At 38.2% G+C, this 17,799-nt stretch overlaps 1 protein-coding gene and 1 long non-coding RNA gene across 2 annotated transcripts in view; one reads left to right on the top strand and one right to left on the bottom strand.

Moving 5' to 3' along the window:
- The window catches only part of baalcb (BAALC binder of MAP3K1 and KLF4 b), a 47,836-nt gene that overhangs the window by 16,499 nt on the left and 13,538 nt on the right, over positions 1–17,799 (bottom strand). The gene's annotated exons all lie outside the window — the stretch shown is intronic.
- LOC309688528 lies at positions 371–730 on the top strand. The gene is made up of 2 exons (XR_014271110.1): positions 371–443; positions 520–730. It is a non-coding gene; the product is annotated as an uncharacterized lncRNA (long non-coding RNA).

Genomic DNA, 17,799 nt, shown 5'->3' on the forward strand with positions numbered 1-17,799 from the left:
ATATTCAGCAGAGGCAGAGACTAACCTTGAATTTCCCTTCAGAGCCTGGGATTAGAAACTTTTTTTTTTTTTTGCATTAGATCAAATGCTGTCAAAAAACTGCACTTGTAATTTGTCACTCTGCTCTCTAAAATGCCATATTACGCGACTAACCCAAAGATTCTCACATAAACCCAAGTGAGATTTGAGCTGATAGGCTATTTTCTTAAAAATTCTTTATTCATGTCATGGTCCCTGTGCCTCCCCGGCCAGCCCAGTGTGGCCACAAGTGTTTGTTGTTTTTCTCTCACTCTGTCTCTCCTACCTGTCTGCCTGGGCGGAGCTCTGATTGGGCTCCTGCCCTTGGCCCACGCACCTGCAGCTGATCTTGAGCGGATTGCAGTTCTCTGGCTCTTAAGGCTGGGGCTCTGAGCTGTTCGTCGCTGGAATATTGAGTAACTCTCGTTAGTATTGCCTGGCTTCCTTGCGATTCTACTGTTCCCGTGTTTGCCTTCGACTTACCCTCGTCTGTGTAAACAGGTTTACCTGGATCAGCCCTTTTGTGACCCCTGGACCCCGTGAGTAGGAGAGTGAGCTGAGCTGCTTGTGTGGAGACTGTTTGGACGAGGAGCAGAGCGAGTGCGAAGAAGTGTGTCTCCCCAGCCAAGTGATCCCCGGGACCCTGGTGTTTCCCCCCCCTTCACGTGTATATAGTGCACCAGTGTGATTAATAAAGTGTCGTTGAACTGTGCTACCTCAGTCTGCGCCTGAGTCCGTTCCACTCCCGTGACAATTCACCAGCTCCTTTCCAGCACACTCAAATCTTTAACACTATTTTCTCAAACCACATGGTGGCAACAGTGTCTCATCTTATCACAGGCCAACTTTAATACAAAAAGAATTAAATTAAAGTAAAACAAAAATGAGACAACATGTGTTCTTCCTGCTGGCCAAAAAGGCATCGCTTTAGGTGTTACTACTGAGGATGACTCATAGAAAGAGAAGAAAAATACTTTAAAGGTTCACATCATGGGCACTTATAAAGTTAAAATGGAAACCACATACAGACAATAGACAGGGTAAATGTGAAGGGATCTTTCTAAAGTTACTGATAAAGGCAGTATTGTTTACATTGGTGATTCATTAATTGTGTAGCTGAAGATACTATTGATTTCTGAATGCTTTTTTAAAGGTACGTTTAAGCTATAATAATTATTTTTGATATTCAAATGTGATAGAGCTTGTGTTTTTTAAATGTTGGTTAGTACTGTCGCTTCATAGCAAGAAGACTGGGGCCATTCTGTGTGGAGCTTGAACGTTTTCTCTGCTGCTCTGTTTTCCTCCCACAGTCCAACGACATGCATGTCAGGTTAACTGGTGATCCCAAATGGAATAGGGGTCTGTCTGTCTGTGTTAGCCCTGTGATAGATTGGTGACCTGTCTAGGATAATCCCTGCCTCTTGCCACATGAAAACTGGCTCCAGTCTGTTAGTGGATGGATGAATGGACAGATGGATGGATAGTAATGGAAGAAATCAGAAATCTGAACACTTATTGTACTTCATCTGGTATTAAAGCAAAGAGGGAAATTATCATGAAAAGAAACAAGACAATAATATATAGAGGTCCTTACATGAGCAAATACACTCGCTCTCTTTCCTTTTTTTTTCTTTCTTTTTATACTAAGAAAAATCAGTCTGTGAATGAAGTTAATAAAAAGCAGTAGGCTTTCTAGAAGTGAGTGATTATTAGGTTATAGATGTAAACAACTGAATTATTGCTGGTTTTGATTCATGTTTAATTTGATTGCTTTAACATAATACTGTTTTACCAGTAACATCACTGCCAGCTCAAATGTCAGTTCATGACATTTATTTACATTCGAGTGTCAGGATCTGGTAACATAGTGCTTTGCATTGTCAGAGGCTACATTCAGTGTCATGGTCTTAATTAATTAATTAATTAATTATATTTAGTCCGCTTTCTTTCTTTTTTATCCATTAGTCACATTTTCTTCTTTTTCTTCTTCTTTTCATTCTGCTGATCTTCACATCCTTTGCCATCTGACATTTAGATTTCCGATTATGCTTTGTCAAAATCCAAGACTCTTTAATGTTTGAGTTGCTCTGGCCTTATGATGTATTATGTGTGTCAGATCACGGTCATTGTTCTGAAAAAGCAACTTCTGTAACCAACAACAAGCCTGTGCATTCACTCCATTTAAAATAAAGTACTGCAAACAGTAGTATGCATTTAAAGTAACAAAATACAGCAAATACAGTAACACACAGTGGCAGTAACAGAGTTCCAACAAGCTTGAAAGTCAATATTTAGTATGACTATCCTTAGTATTCAACACAACCTGGATTTCTAGTTTTCTATGTATGCTTTCATTGCATTGGCAGTGTGTTTGGGATCATAGTCATGCTGCTAAATGAAGTCGTTGCCAATCAGATACTTTCCAGATGGTTTTGCCTGGTGGATCAAAATCTGATGGTAATTTTCTGTGTTCATAATTCCATTGATTTTGAGACAATTCCTAACACCACTGGCTGAAACCACTACAGAGCCTCCAGTGCATATAACAGATGGCTGTAGAAAATCACTTCATATATACTGACAGACTTTAACCCAAAAATTCAAATGTGGGTTCATAACTCCAAAGGTTCTGTTGCTGCTGATTTTCAGCTTATTTCTGAAAACTGAAAACCAGCCATTTCTCCCTGTTTGCCCTCCTTAAGAATGGCTTCTTCACAGCCACCCTTCCACTGAGACCACTTCAGTAGATGGATCAACTGAAGGTCCAGGTGCAGCTCTTAGATCCTGTGCCAGATCTTCACTATGTTTTCCTCGTTTAGCAAGAACATAAACATTTATCTCCTTCCTCTTTTGTCATCCACTCGTCCAGTTTCCTTAGATTTTTTTTAAAGACACACTGCACACTATGCTGAAATATGTCAAAGTTTTGCTTAATAACTGTGAGAACCAAATCTTTGTTGGTAATGGGAACACATTGTAAATGACCTTTAAATCATCAGACATATTTGGGTAATATTTTCACATATATATGTTTTGAAAATATTTTGGCTTTGGTTTGAAGTTCATGCTTTTATTTTGAAACAGGAAGTTGTAGCAAAAAACAGAGGAATGCACTAAGCAGAAAGAAATGTGAATTGCCTGTGTTAATAAGTACCTGATTGACAGTGATGTTTTCTTTATTGTAATAAGTTATGTGCGATCAATATCAGAGTTTATGTGTAGCTGTAAGCTAGTGAGGTAATATAGTTAAACAGGTGAAATGTAGTAGTGTCATAACAGTATTGTGATTTATTATGTAGGAGTTGACATATAAAAGATATTCTGCTTAAGATACATGATATAAAGCATGGACTTTAGATGTGTATGTTATAGTTTATGTGTGTGTAGGATAAACAAATGTTACCCTGATATTTAAATTTTAATATATTGCACTTTTTAAATTTTTGTTACTAATTTTTTTAGGGACATTTTGTTTAGTTCTTAAATGAATCATAGGTCAGCGTTAAGTGCCAACGGATGAAAAAACAGCCTATGTCCAAAGAAAAGCTTTGAAAGCCCTTCAGAAAGCCTTGCTCAAGACCACTTAAAAAAAACACCTCACAAGAAATTGTGGCTCCATATAAGCAAATCATAAAAAAACAAGGGATGGCTCAAGAATTTTGCACAGCACTAAATCTCCACCTTGATGCTAAAACTTTAAAGCACCACATATAAAAAGATCAAAGTTTAATGGTTTGAGGCTTACTTTAAATTGCCTTTGGCCCCCAGATTTTGAACACACCGTAAATCAGCAACAACCAAAATGTAGCTATTAAGGATGGATCCAGAGTTTAAGTACCATGCTTAAATTTGACTAAAAGAATAATTGAGGATTTTGAGAATTATGCATGCTTTCCAGATCAATATCATATTCATATTTTTCTGTTAAATAGCAGACATACTGTGTTAATAAGTGAGCTTAATCGGTATGGACAAACCGCCTTTTTATTACCTTTGTACAGAGCCAGGCTGTCTGTTTCCCCTGTTCCCAAATTTTATGGCGAGATAAGCTTCTCAGCTGTTTGTTGTTTCTTCTTATTTAGGGCAGAGATAATAAGTTTTATTGATCTTCTTATCTAATTCAGCTTAGTTTCTCTAAATGTCAAACTATTTAAGCGCAATAATCGCAGGAACTCTGCTGCAGGACTAACAGGCACATGTGTTAAGTCTAATTTTTAATGCAAGGGTCAAAATAAAACTTTGCTTTGCTTGAAAAAAAAATCATAATCAGATTTAAAAAACAAACAAACAACAACGTCAGTGCCATTTAAGAAAGGGATGTGGAGAGCTTTTAACTCAAACAGGATTATTTTTCAGTTGTGTTAGATTTCCAGGCAACAGCATAAAAGTGTGAGGGTGTGGGAGAGTGGATGTTATATAGGAGTGGGTGATATGAGGTAATTCCGCAAACTTATTAAGCAACATCCAGATCTATATTACTTGGCATCAGTCTCAGCCATCTCATTTCTATAAACTATCTATCGAAGATGGTTTCTTGGCATTTATTAACGCAAATTCAGGAATATCCCTGTGTGCTTCTGTACTCTGTTTAAACTCTGTCTAAACTCCTGATAGAGCAGCAACTCCTCACTGGCTCTCTGAACCTTTCACAGCACTTCGTCTTTATCAGTATGGCCGATGGGAAGTGTGGGGTAGATGAGACTTGAAAAGAACAGCAGCTGATTACAAAAGCTCTTGGTGCTTGTTAACGTTCATCTCACAAGAGATTATAACTTCCTAAAACTTTGCTTGTGATTTGGAACTTGAGACGAGGGTTTGCCACTTGTTTATTCAAACCCTGTTGCAGGAGATTCTCTGTGTCAGTCTGCACTATCGATTAAAACTTAAATCAGGCTCTGGGCACATCCAGATCATTTTGACTAGATATGTCTGGTGGGGCACGTATTCAAGCTGTCATAGTAATTCAGACTCAAGATGTACAAGCTGGCAGGAGCTAATATGTTAAAGATTCTTTATTTAAGAAACATTACGTCATAAAATTGTTAAGCTAAAGTTAAAGCTGGATTTTGTTTTAACCAAAGTGCATAATTTTCTTTTTAGACATGAATGAGTGATTATCCATGAAAATTGGACCCACTGGTTTGAGAGGTTCTGTTGGCAGCTTAGGTCTGGCCATATTCCCACATTAGGCTAAAGTTTCAGCACCGGTGAATGCTGCTTGGTGCAAGATAAATGCTGGACCTCATTGGGAGAGAAACGTATAATAAGGTTCTGATATAAAAATAAATATATTTTTAAAGAATTACGTCCCATCTGTGCTTTGAAATAAGATAACTCCTACACACCTATCTAAATAAAATCATCTGTGGAAATAAGTACATCCCACAATTCAGTAGCATGTAAAAATTAGTTTAGTAGATATTTGTTTATGCACTCTTAAGGCCCCACCACAGCATTTCAGTCAGGTTGAGGTCTGGACTTTGACTCTGCCGCTGAAACAGCTTGATTCTTTTCTTTTTCAGTTGTTCTGTTGTAGATTTGCTGCTGTGATTGGGATCATTGTCCTGTCGCGAGGCCCAACTGACTGTTACCTGTTGAAGTTACGCAGCGGCTGGCTTCACTGGAGATGACGGCTCACTTTATCACGTTGCTGGGCTGTGGTCAGCATTTACTCAGCTTTTACATCACTCTGGGTTCCTGGCTAGCATAGCATTAGCATGCTGTGCTTGTAAAGAGCCAAAATTGTGTTAACAGTACAATGCAGATGTTTCTGTTCTGGAGCAGTCTCTACCATTGCGCTCTCGTCCTTTTGTGTAATAAAAATAAAAGTAATGCCCATATACTGTGCCACTATTTTCCCCCTCTGACACACAAACTGAAATCAGCTGATCGAGAGCGTAAGAACCGATAAGTGGGATTGATAGGCAGGCAGGCAGGCAGGCTAACGATTCCAAGGAATTGGACTACTGTGCATCCAGTGCTCTGCTTCTTGGATGGCTCACCCCTCTCTAGAAACCCTCTAAGAAATTCCAGCTCAATTTCCAGGTCCTCACTCTGGCCAAACACTACCCTGTTTTCTCTTCTCTGGCAGAAGTCCTGTCCCTGAAAGGCGCACTCTACTTGTTATTACCTACCTGTTTAACCTTGTGCCCTGTTGATTCCCTACACAAGTTAAATGGAACCTTTAAATCGTTTATTACTCCTTTTGAGTCCCAAAAAATGACAGATGTAGCTTTTGTGATTTTTGCAGTTTCTCTGAGCATTGCATAGTTTGACCTTGAGGTGAATTTGCCAGATTTACCACTCTTGGGAAAAATGTTGCATTGTGTTAACACACACCTGAATCCCCCAGACCTACAAACTGCTAAAAATTCTGCTTTTATAGAGATGCTCACACTTGCTGGTGGACAATTAATCAAGTGCATTTGATTAGCAGCACCTGGCTCCTACTTACTCTCTTAATTCCCATGGAAGCCACGAAGAGGTCCTTGGTTTTTCACAGGACTATAGTTACTCATTTTTATCCACCACTTTCTACAGTAATTATTTAAAAAGTTCTCTGAAATGTAAACCCTTGTTGTTGTACTTCAGTTTCTTTTTCATCTTTTTTTGTGAAATAACAAAGTTTATGACTTTTGCATGGATTAAGTGCTGCACAGTCAATTGCTTATTCATTGCTGAAGCACAGAGTTATTGCATTAAAACTGAATTGAATTGACGTGGGTTACCGAGCCTACTTTTGATGTCTTGAGATGGAGGCTGCAATCGTCTTCTCATCACATCGGCCAGGAATAACTTAGAGCTAATTAAAGAATTATAAAACACCACAGAAATGCTGTTAAACAGAGATCATGCAGATTTGGGACATTGTGGGAGGAATTTTAAAGCATTCTAATTTCTCCAGAGTGTAATAAATGTTTTATCTCTCCTTCAAGATCAGCAGATACCGTCTGATGTCAGATACGTTGCTCGCACGGTTTAATGAGGCTGCTTAAGATGACTGTGAAGATAATTCACTTTAACACCTCATCGCTATTGATTCTAATAGGGATGAATTGTGTTCCAGACTTTCTGCACTACTTTGTTTTTCTTTCTTCTTTTTTTGTCATGGATGTCAGGAGATGAAAACAACTAAGTAGCCTTTTCCTGCCTGTGCAAAAACAATAAAGACAGTGAAACAGCAGCGCTCACCTCATGACACAACAACTTCTGTGACTAAACGCATTCGTCACATCTAACCTGCATGCAAAGGAAATAACATTGCTTACTTCTAAGGCCAATTAGGAAAGAAAATGTCATTTTTAGTTCTCGTACATGCTGAAGAATTCTTATACTGCACATTTTAATGGTCCTACATGAAAATAAATCTCAGATAGCCATAGCTTGAGTGGTTTTACTTCTAAATATCAAGCACTAAAGAACTGAATTTGAGGGAAATGTGTGGTTTTCTATCCTATTATCTATGAACCCAAGTTATATTTGACAGTCAGTGCTGAACTGTGAACTCTAGGAAGAGTAATTCCCAGACAACTGTCTCTGCACATCAGACATAAAGCTCAGAATCTGTCGGTCCTTTCGGTGGAAAAAGCCATTCAAGATATAACACAGTACTTTAATTTAAGGAGATATATTTACACATCCAGTTAATCAGGACTTCCTTAAAGTTCTGTCAGGAGGTCGAGGTTTAAAAGATTTAGTCTAGGGTCAAGAATGATAGAAAACAAAGCAATGTGGGTAAGGTTAACATGTCTAATGTGATAACATAATTAAGTTAAAGCATCATTTCTTTCAAGCTCACTGCTGCATTATTTTGCCATCACACTCTCTCCTTGTCAGCTCTTACTTCTTTTAGTTGCTTTTTTCTATGTGTAGAGTTTGTGCACACAAACATATCCAGCTACAGACATTTAAAGCTATTTTTTAAAAAACTTTTCTAAGCAGAAAATATGCACTTCTAACGAACATGGATGTGTTCTGAGATGTTCATTCAATTCCAGGATACATATTTTAACATAAAGTTGGAGGATTCTTGTAATGTAGTGTCCTTCTTCAATATGAGGGAATAGGCAGTTGAAGATACCATGCTCATGCATTGATTTATTGCATTTACGCATTTGTATCTGGTCATAGATTACAGTTTTTGTCATGGCACATTTCTCTCTGTCAGCGCTGTAATGAATAATGTTGCATATCGATGATGCTGCCAGTCTATCTGTGAATTATAAACTTATCAAAACCACATGACCCTGACAGTTGGATAGTTCAGTGTCAAACCCAACCTGCAAACCTAGAAGGATATGATTTATACAACGTGGCATATATCTTTGATCGTAGAGGAGTGTTTACACCAAAGGGAAATGTGGCATATTAGAAATAGAATACACCGTCACGAGTCATAGCTCTGGGTGGAAGAACATGGTTAAATGTATGTATGTCTGTAAAGGGAATTTTACATTTGATAAGACGCGTGATGCTCTTGTGCACTGACATAAAAAAAGAGTAATATTGGTAACTATAGTCCGGAAAGCCCCACAAAGTAGCAGTTATAGAAACTCAGTTCAAGGCGCTGAGCTTGGTGTCATGTAAGATGATTGGTTGATTCAAATCCTCTCAAAAAAGATCTTTGACAAAGAAAGGAAAACTAAGCCATAGCTACCTAAAGGCGTAAAGCTGTGATGATGGAAATTGCATTCGTTTTGCAAGTGCTTTGCCATAAATATAGTCACTATAACCACTTCTGAAAGATGCAGATTATAACAAAGTAGTTTAATACTGTCATGTAAAACATAAAGATTTAATGTGATAATAACCTGTGATGAAAAGGATGCCTAGTGAGGTGCTTTGGCAATGTCTCACCAGGAGGGAACCCCGGGGCACTTTAAATGAAACACCTAACATCTCGAGATACTCCAAGAGCCACTTTCAGCAGTCAGAGAATGGACATCCAGGTCCTCTAAGACTGAGCACTAAGGCCTCTGCATATTTCTTATTCTCTGGCTTGGGAACACCTGGGTATCTTTACTTGGATTGCTATGATGAATGACTGGATGGATGGGTGATCTCCAGATATATTATAACATGCCTTATTAAACTCTAATAATAAGACTAACTACTCTACTTAGCAAAATACATCTTCTTCTTCTTCCTAGTAGTTTATATCCTGTGATGCAGGGTCCACTATTTTGCATGCCTTCCTTCACTTCTTCCTATCCAGGGCGTCTTCTGGTGTAACATTCGCAGCCTTCATATCATCTTTGATTTCGTCCATCCAGCGCTTTTTTGGTCCTCTCGTGGCCTGTTTCCACCCAGATCTAATTGCTGGGCTGTCTTTGCGATGGAGTTCTTATCACTACGGACAACATGGCCGTGCCATCGGAGCCTCGCCTCTCGCATCTTGTCTGTGATTGGTGTCACTCCCCATCATTTCCTGACATCTTTGTTCCTCGCTCGGTCAAGTCGTGTGAGACCCAGAGGCCACCTCAGCATCTTCATCTCCATGGTGTGAGATTGTGTTTGGTCGTCGCTGGCCAGCACTCTGACCTGTAGAGTGCCACTGGGCGCACAATCGTCTTATAGACTTTCGCCTTAAGATAGATTGGCATTCTCTTGTCGCATAAGACTCCACTGACCTGATGCCACTTCATCCACGCTGTGTTGACACGGAGTCTGGCGTCAGGTAGAGTTTTGCAGTCCGAGGTGACAAGGGACCCGAGGTACTTGAATTGGGCAACTTTAGTCAGCGGCTCGCCGTCGATAGTGATGGTACTATTGGTCTGGGGGCCGCATTCAAGGTTACTCAGTCACTTAGCAAAATACATATTAGCTCCTTATTTTACCACCAGACTGACATCAGCCTCATAAAGAAGTGATTTCACCTTTGACTCATTGTGTGGACTAAAGAGGTTGTTTGCCAGCAAATCACAGAAGATTTAAAACTTATAAAAACTGGGCCTTCAGATTTCATCTGAATGACTTAACTCAAGAGACTGTCAGCAAGTTGGTGCACCAAACTTTTCATTTCCCTTAACAATGACTTTTTACTTTTAGTTATCAAAGCATTTGATGATTAAATGTTGAAGAATGTATATATACATCTCTCAAAAACGCACACCTGACCTTTTCTAAGGATTGCAAGCTTTTCCACTGTACAATTTCCTTTGGTGGAAAAGTCAGATTGTGCAAAGGTTGCTGGGGTACTTCACTTTGGTACATGGGCTTTAAACTTCAAAAAGAAATTATATTTGGATTAGCATTCAGTATGAATTATTAAATAAAAACTGTTCCTGATGTTTCCCAGGTCAAAAAAGAAACTTTGCAGAGGAATAGAGCTCTGTCTTTTCACTGCCTGGATAAAAGAAAAAAAAACTTGTTCATTGTGCAGCAGAAATATGTTGTGGTTATCTTGGGCATATTGTGTTTATGCTACAGTGGCTCTCAAGAGGCATCTGTATGCTTGCTTGGGCAAACACAAAGCTGTCTGTGGCGAAGAGCAGATTTCATACCAGAGAGCTCCTTTTTCACATTCCTTGCTGAGGATAGAAAAAAGACAGATGAGTCCTAAAGATGAGACAAAATCTGACTTACTGAAATTGACTTATTAGCTACAGAGGAGGTAAACAAGCTCCTTAAGGAAATTGACTCATCTTGCAACTTTATGTGACCTTACTGAGCTGGGATGTCATTTTGTCTCCAGTGAGCTGTAGGAAGAAAAGTCAAGGCTGAGCATCACAGTACTGTAGATACAGGAAGATGGGGTTAAATATGGTTAAAAGCTGCCTTCTTGGACCTGTTGTGCTATCTACGAGCAACCAGTCTTTGAAATAGATATAAACAGTTAAAGAGAACATGAAGACAACGATGTATTTATTTAATCCTTGACTGTTGTTGAAACTGGCTTTATTCCTTCGTTTTTTGGCAACAGTAGTGCTGGCCTTTACCACAAACTTGGCTAAAGAATTGGCCATTGAGTATAATGTTTTGATAAAATGTCATTCACAGAAAAAGACACAGTTTCAGAAGTAAATTTAATTATTCCACATAAAAAAAAAATCTATTGGAGCCTAAAGAGGTCTAATTCCCCATGTTGCTTAAAAAATGCTGTGACTACAAGTCACAGAGAGCATGTCAGAATCCATTTACCACTGCGTGAAATACGATCATAACTCATATTAAAGCCAGATGTTTCCTTTTAAATAAATAAATGAATGAACAAATAAATAGATTCACAAAGTTGTGAAAAAGTGTCTGCAGAATGTCTGCTTGCCAAAATGCATTCAACAGGCTTACCTAATAAAGTGGCTGGAAAGTGTACATATCTGTTTCACCATCACAATGTACAGCAAGAAATGTGTGCCTTCTATATCCGATAAGGGCTTTATCATTTATCCAAAAGATATTACCATCTTTGCACTGAAGGTTTTTTTTTTCTTTGTACTGGACACCTACTGTAAAGCACCAGCCAGGAAAAAAGGCCCATACTTTCTCTTTAAACCTGGAATGAAAGAGCTTGAGTGTGCATAAATAACTTCAGCTCAACTGTCTGGCTGCTTGGTGGGCTCCAAAGCCAAGAGTGGCCGTTTTCAGTAATGAACAAAGGCGAGCTCGCTACTCGCTGTGCCAAGATGTGTCGGCACATTTGTGGCCATTCTAATGGCACTACTTAAACTAAATGCAGAGTCACTTTAGACAGTTGAGTCTAATAATAGCTTATGGAGGCTACTGAAAGGGGAAAAAAATGCTTAACTTTGCTGGTTCTGACAGCAAAGCAATAACCCTGAGCCCATGACCAAAAAAATTCATTAAGTATCTGGCAGTAATTCAATTATCTGGATTTGATTCACTTACTAATGAGATGAAATGTTTCAATATTATTAACAGACTTTCCAAAACTCAAAGCCTCATTCAAAAAAACAGATCTGAAAATAACCCTAGCCATATTAGGGGACATGCTAGTGCAAAGGATGCACGAACAAGCTAAAAATAGTAAGTGAATGAAGTGTAATGTCTCACAAAGCATCAAACAAAATACAAAACACATTTTAATGAACAGAGAATGAGCACTAATGTACCTATTACTAAAATAATAGCTTGGACGTTCACTAAAGACATAGCTTTCATTAAAGACGTAGCTTTCATCTTTCTTAGCTGAGAGACCGATACTCAACCTCTAATCACGCTTTCTTGCCCTCTGTTTCACTGAAATTGCCTATAAAATTACTTTTCTTCTTTGCCATTTTTTCAAGGCAGTTTTTCCCCTTTGATCACACTGATGTGAGCTTGAACATGCGGCTAGCAATTTGTAGGTTAGAATTTCTGAAGTCTCATATATTATTGTGGTCCTGTACATACAATGATCATGGGCATGAATGCCATGGTAATTTTGGGCTTTTAAGGATTTCTTTAAAGGTTTTTTCCCCCCCATTGGATCAATATATTGTACATATGGACCAGTTACTCTGACGTAACCACAAAGGCTCAAGCCTGCTGGGAACTGCAAACTGCTGGAATAGCAGTGATACCACAGTGAAGTTTTACATTGATGTTTTACATTTTACAAACCTACCAGGAGTCAAGCATGGCAGTGGTAGCATCATGTTTTTCGGCTGTTTTGCTTCCAGTGGTACTCGCACATTTCAGAAAGTGGAAGGAATAATGAAGAAGGACTACCTTTAATTTCACCTCAGATCAACAGCTAGATGGTTGAAACTTGGACCCAGTTGTGTGCTCCGACAGGACAATGATCCTAATCACAAAATAAAACTGATTTTTGAATGGATAAAGCAGACTAACATTAAGTTTCTGAAATGGCCTTCCCAAAGCCCCAGCCTGAACCATACTGATAATTTGTGGACTTTGCCAAAATTGTGCAACAGTAAAGACATCATGTTACATCATGCTGTTGTAACAAATATTTTAGAAACAGCAACAAAATATATAAATTGTTCCAATATAATGGAACAACTATTTCCTTTAGTTTAAAATCACAGTTTTAAAATTTCTTTTTGCAATCAGAACATAAGGCAGTAGTTTAATAAAGACGCACTTCATGCACGCTGTGTGATCAAACCAATTTTGCAGAGAACTTAACTGAACATGCTTTCTAAAATCCTACACGAGCACTTTATAAATGTAAATGATCAAATGAGTGAGAGGCTAAAGATGGTCACTTCATTGGTTTTACTATCTGGTAATTACAAGGCTCTATAAAACACAGGGTTCATTTACCTGTGACATGAATGCTCTTATATAGTTGCCATGTGACCATGAAATATGACATAATTTACGTTTAGAGCCTAGAAGTGCCATCGCTCTTTGAAGTTCAATTAACCTGCATACGTCAGGGAATGGACCAGTGCAAAGGGCGCAGTGGATGCTGTGAATGAGAGTTCAATTAACGGTTCTTCTGAACTGCCTTAATTATTTATGGCATAGATTGGAACGGAAACCACACACATTCTGGTCCATATTGACATGATAGCGTCACACAGTTGCGACAGACTTGTCATCAGCACATCCATGATGTAAATCTCTGGTTGCACCCCATCCCAAAGGTGCTCTGCTGGATTTGGTGACTATGGAGTCTGTGGGAGAATAGTGAGCTTGCAAAAAATGTTCAAGAAGTCAGTTTGAGATTATTGACACAATGTGTTATTCTGCTGGAAACAGCCATTAGAAGATGAGTATCCCCCTCTTAACTGTAACGTCACGGTTTCCGGGTCCAAACTCCTCTTCAGTTTCCAAACTCAAACAAACACAAACACTCAGTGGCATCACTGAGAGTTAAACACTGTCTAAATGTTCAGATTAGATAGAGCAAGATACAAAGCATCAAAAAATGTTAAAAAGACATCAGCTTTAGTGAATACAGTGTAGTTTGGACCTGTGTAGTTTGGTTAACACCATAATCTCAGACTTCCCAGACCCCCAAACTGGACCACCTCGAGATGGCCCCTGCTGCCTGCTCCTGGATCTTCCAAACCAATCAGCCTCAATCAGTCCGACCCCCCTCGAAACAGTCTGGCCATTCTCCTCTGACATCTGGCATCAAAAAGGCACTTTTACTTAGCTGCATACTGCCACTCACTGGATATTTTCTCTGTTCTAATCATTTTCTGTAAACCCAAGAGGTGCATGCCTCAGTAGGTCAGTAGCTTCTGAAATACTTAGACCAGTCCGTCTGGCATTAATAACCATGCCGTCTTCAGAGTTACTTAAATCACTTTTCTTCTCTAGTTTTCTCACTTTGAACTTCAGCATGTTGTCTTGAACATGTCTACATACCAAAGTTCATGTGATTGACTGATTAGATATTTGAGTTAACAAGCGGTTTAACCGGTGTATTTAATAAAGTGGCTATAAAAGCTTAAAGAACACAAAAGACCTAAACATTTTTTTAATTCAAAATTTCTTAAATATATCTACTGTAACCGTCATAGACATCTACTATATACCACTTTGTGCAACAAGATGCTACAGTAAGTCTATGTAGCATTTAGCATTTTGTTTTTGCACTGAACAATTGATGTGACATGTTTGGGTCGTGTTGTTCTTTTGCCGTAAATAGCAGAAAACTGAAAGTGCATATTCATTGACACATTTCTGATAACATGTCACACACAATCGGTTACAAACAGTTCAGCCAATGCCTCCGACAGCAATCCTATCTACCTTAATGTTGCTGCTCACTATCGTTCTCACATACTATCCTTTTTGTCATTTCTGTTTTATCAAACAATAGAGATAGAAAGAAAGGGCCTTTTATCAGGATCAGTTGTCAAGTTCACAAGCTATTGCAGCACAGTGGTGCATCAGCTGGCCTTTTACTAACCTCCTGCTCTCTGTGATACCGCATTTAATGCAGCCACTTGTAGTATAGAAAATCTGTATAGAAAATCTAAAATGCGGATGGGATGGTGAACAGAAGCATGTTGCATTCAATCAGGATAGTCCAGAACTCAAGGTCACTTTGTGTTTACAGCAACAGCCATTCTGGAGAGTGGTGAATGAAACTACAGCAGAAACATATGACACCGTTACACCACTGTATTTTCCATGTTTAGCTCTTTCCATAAAGATGTGCCAGCCAAAACTAGCCATCCTAAACACATTAGACAAAATGCAGTCACATGTCACCCCATCTCTCTTTCAGTGGTGCATGTAGAGAGCTTCAGCAGCTGCACATCTGACAGTACTGTATAATGTTGCCTCTTAGTGTTACCCGAGGTGACAGAATGTAAAAGGCACCTCCAGATTCAAGCTAGTGATAAGAGGGAGAGACGTGATTTGTAGCAGTAAATCACTCACAGTACTCCTCCTGTTGTACCTGATATAAATGTTATTCCTTTAGATTTTTTTTCAAGTGCAAGATAAACTCTGTAATATAATCACATATGGGCAAAAATGGGAGAAGAGGGTTGTAGTCAGTGTGTTGCTTTGTTCTGGTAAGCTAGATACTGTATGAGCTTCAGAGTAAATACGTGTGTTATTATGTATTATGCAGCGAGGTATTTATAGTTAAGTTAAATAAAACTAAAAGCCAAAACAAGATGTGAGAAAACCTTTTAGTTCACTAAAACAAAGCTGCAAAAATAGACTTAAAAAAAAAATCAAAACAAAATAAAATGATTTTGGGACATCTTGGAAAATTAATTAAAATAAAATGAAATGATAGAGGAAATAACCCCAGCTTTAGTATTTAAGTTTGGTAAAAATGTTATTACTGCTTGCCCTATCGAGATATTAATGGATGTGTTCATTGTCTAAAATACTGTGTCTAAAAGTCCAGTGTTTTCATCTTGCCATTGACATCTCCATGCAATAATCTGAAAGCATAACTGTGACTAAATCATGTGATGCAGACATGCAGGGGCGATTTTACATAAACTGTTTTTTTGAAACTTCACTTACCACGTGTTCGTCACTTGTTTGTGCTACTGCGACTACACACTATGGCTACGATGAACACACCACGGTCTCGGCGTCTTTTACTTTTAACTAATGAGATTAGTTTTTGCGCAGTTGGAATTGTTTTGTTAGTATTTGTGATCACTCAACCTTTTCTGAGGTATAGTGTTTCCTGTTTCATTCGGTGTTATGTAACACATAGAATGAAACAGTAGAGATGTACTATTTATCAATAAATAATTCAGAGTATTCATAACAAAAGATAATTAAAAACCGAATTTAAAGGTGAATAATTTAACACAGTCTAATCTCTTTTTAAAATGCTCAAACTGTGTACACAGTGGATCATGGCAAGCTAGTCCCTGATTAAAATCTATGGTTTTATTGTGATACTAATATAAACACCCCAGCATTTTAAAATTAGATTATATTGATGTGTTTTTTAATCTTACCTGCACTAAAATGACATCTGTGTTCAACAGCTGAGGTGAGGGTGTTGTAACAGGAATGCATGTTGCATTTACAGGGAGACGCTTAATATTGATTTTGTGTGTCTTGTATGTAAGAATTCACAGTTGCTCATGTTTTATATCCACAAATAGCTCATAATGGCTGCATAATTAACTTTTATAATCAAACCTGGTGGCTACAGGGTTTGACCCTCACGCCGAAGATTGAAATGGATCCATCACAGGTTTTAGTTTTTTTCCATGGTCTCAAATGCAAATATTTAGGAGTTGTGCTTCCTGCACTAGTGTGTGAAATCTTCATATACACATCATATATAAATTATTATCCATGGTTTAAAAAGTTGACCTTTTCATAATAGTTAATTGCTAATAAGCCTAATATCCAGGGTTTCTACTCATAATTAAAAGTATTGCGGTTTTAAATTTGTCATATTCAAACATATTCCTATTTTTGGTAAACCGTTGCATGGATCCTCTGATTTGTCACAAAGGTTTGAGTGCTTTCATAAAACATAAAATAGCAATGCATTGCAGAAGATTTAACAGAAGTAGCTCCATCTATATTCTTTTCAAAATGCGAAAAACCTGGAAATAAATAGAAAGAAAAATTCAGAATGGAACAAGCAGGGTTTTGGTCAATCAGGAAAACACAGACTCCTTAAGTGCAGAGGAAACGGACATTTACATGTGCATTACCATAAATTGAATCTGTCTCTTGTGTCTGTTGACAGATATTTTGAATGTCTTTAAAAGTGGGCCCGACAGTACCCTTTCTCTGTAAAGATGAATGTGAACACTAAAAGGGAAGTGCTTCTGACACTGGTTTTAAGTGGTATACTCAATGTGTAAAAACATGTCATCCATGAGTGATGATTTCATTACATACAGGATACAGAAGCACATGTTTAAGACAAAACGCAATACATAAGGTTGTAAAATGAGAGATTTACTTTTTTTTAACTGTAATATAAAACAGTGTATATCATATTTAAGGAATAGATTCAACTGAAAACAACCTCCAGCAGCTACTCACCAAATAGCAACACCTTAACAGTTATTAAAACATCTCAATCACTTCTAAGTTAAACCTAAGCAGAACACACCATCTCAGGGATACATCACACAGTCTTACATATTGCACCCACCCCCACAACATCAACAATGTATGTTACTCCACTTTTTATCACACCATAATCCCTATTGTGGAGAGGAGAACTTGTTTCAATGCTGCTGCTGATTTTACTTTTTTTTGCCCACAAAGCTTTAACTCCCAGAAACAGGCGGGTTTCATTTCTGAGAAAAAGAATGACATCTAATTCCCCTCGATTGCCCAGTGGAGGCAAACTAAAGCTACTTTGAAAGGGCACTGATCTAAAGAGCCTCTCTGTTCAGGCTTATTTTCTGGTTT

Source organism: Aulonocara stuartgranti (genome assembly GCF_965226115.1).
Source record: "Aulonocara stuartgranti genome assembly, chromosome: 15".
Classification (NCBI taxonomy): domain Eukaryota; kingdom Metazoa; phylum Chordata; class Actinopteri; order Cichliformes; family Cichlidae; genus Aulonocara; species Aulonocara stuartgranti.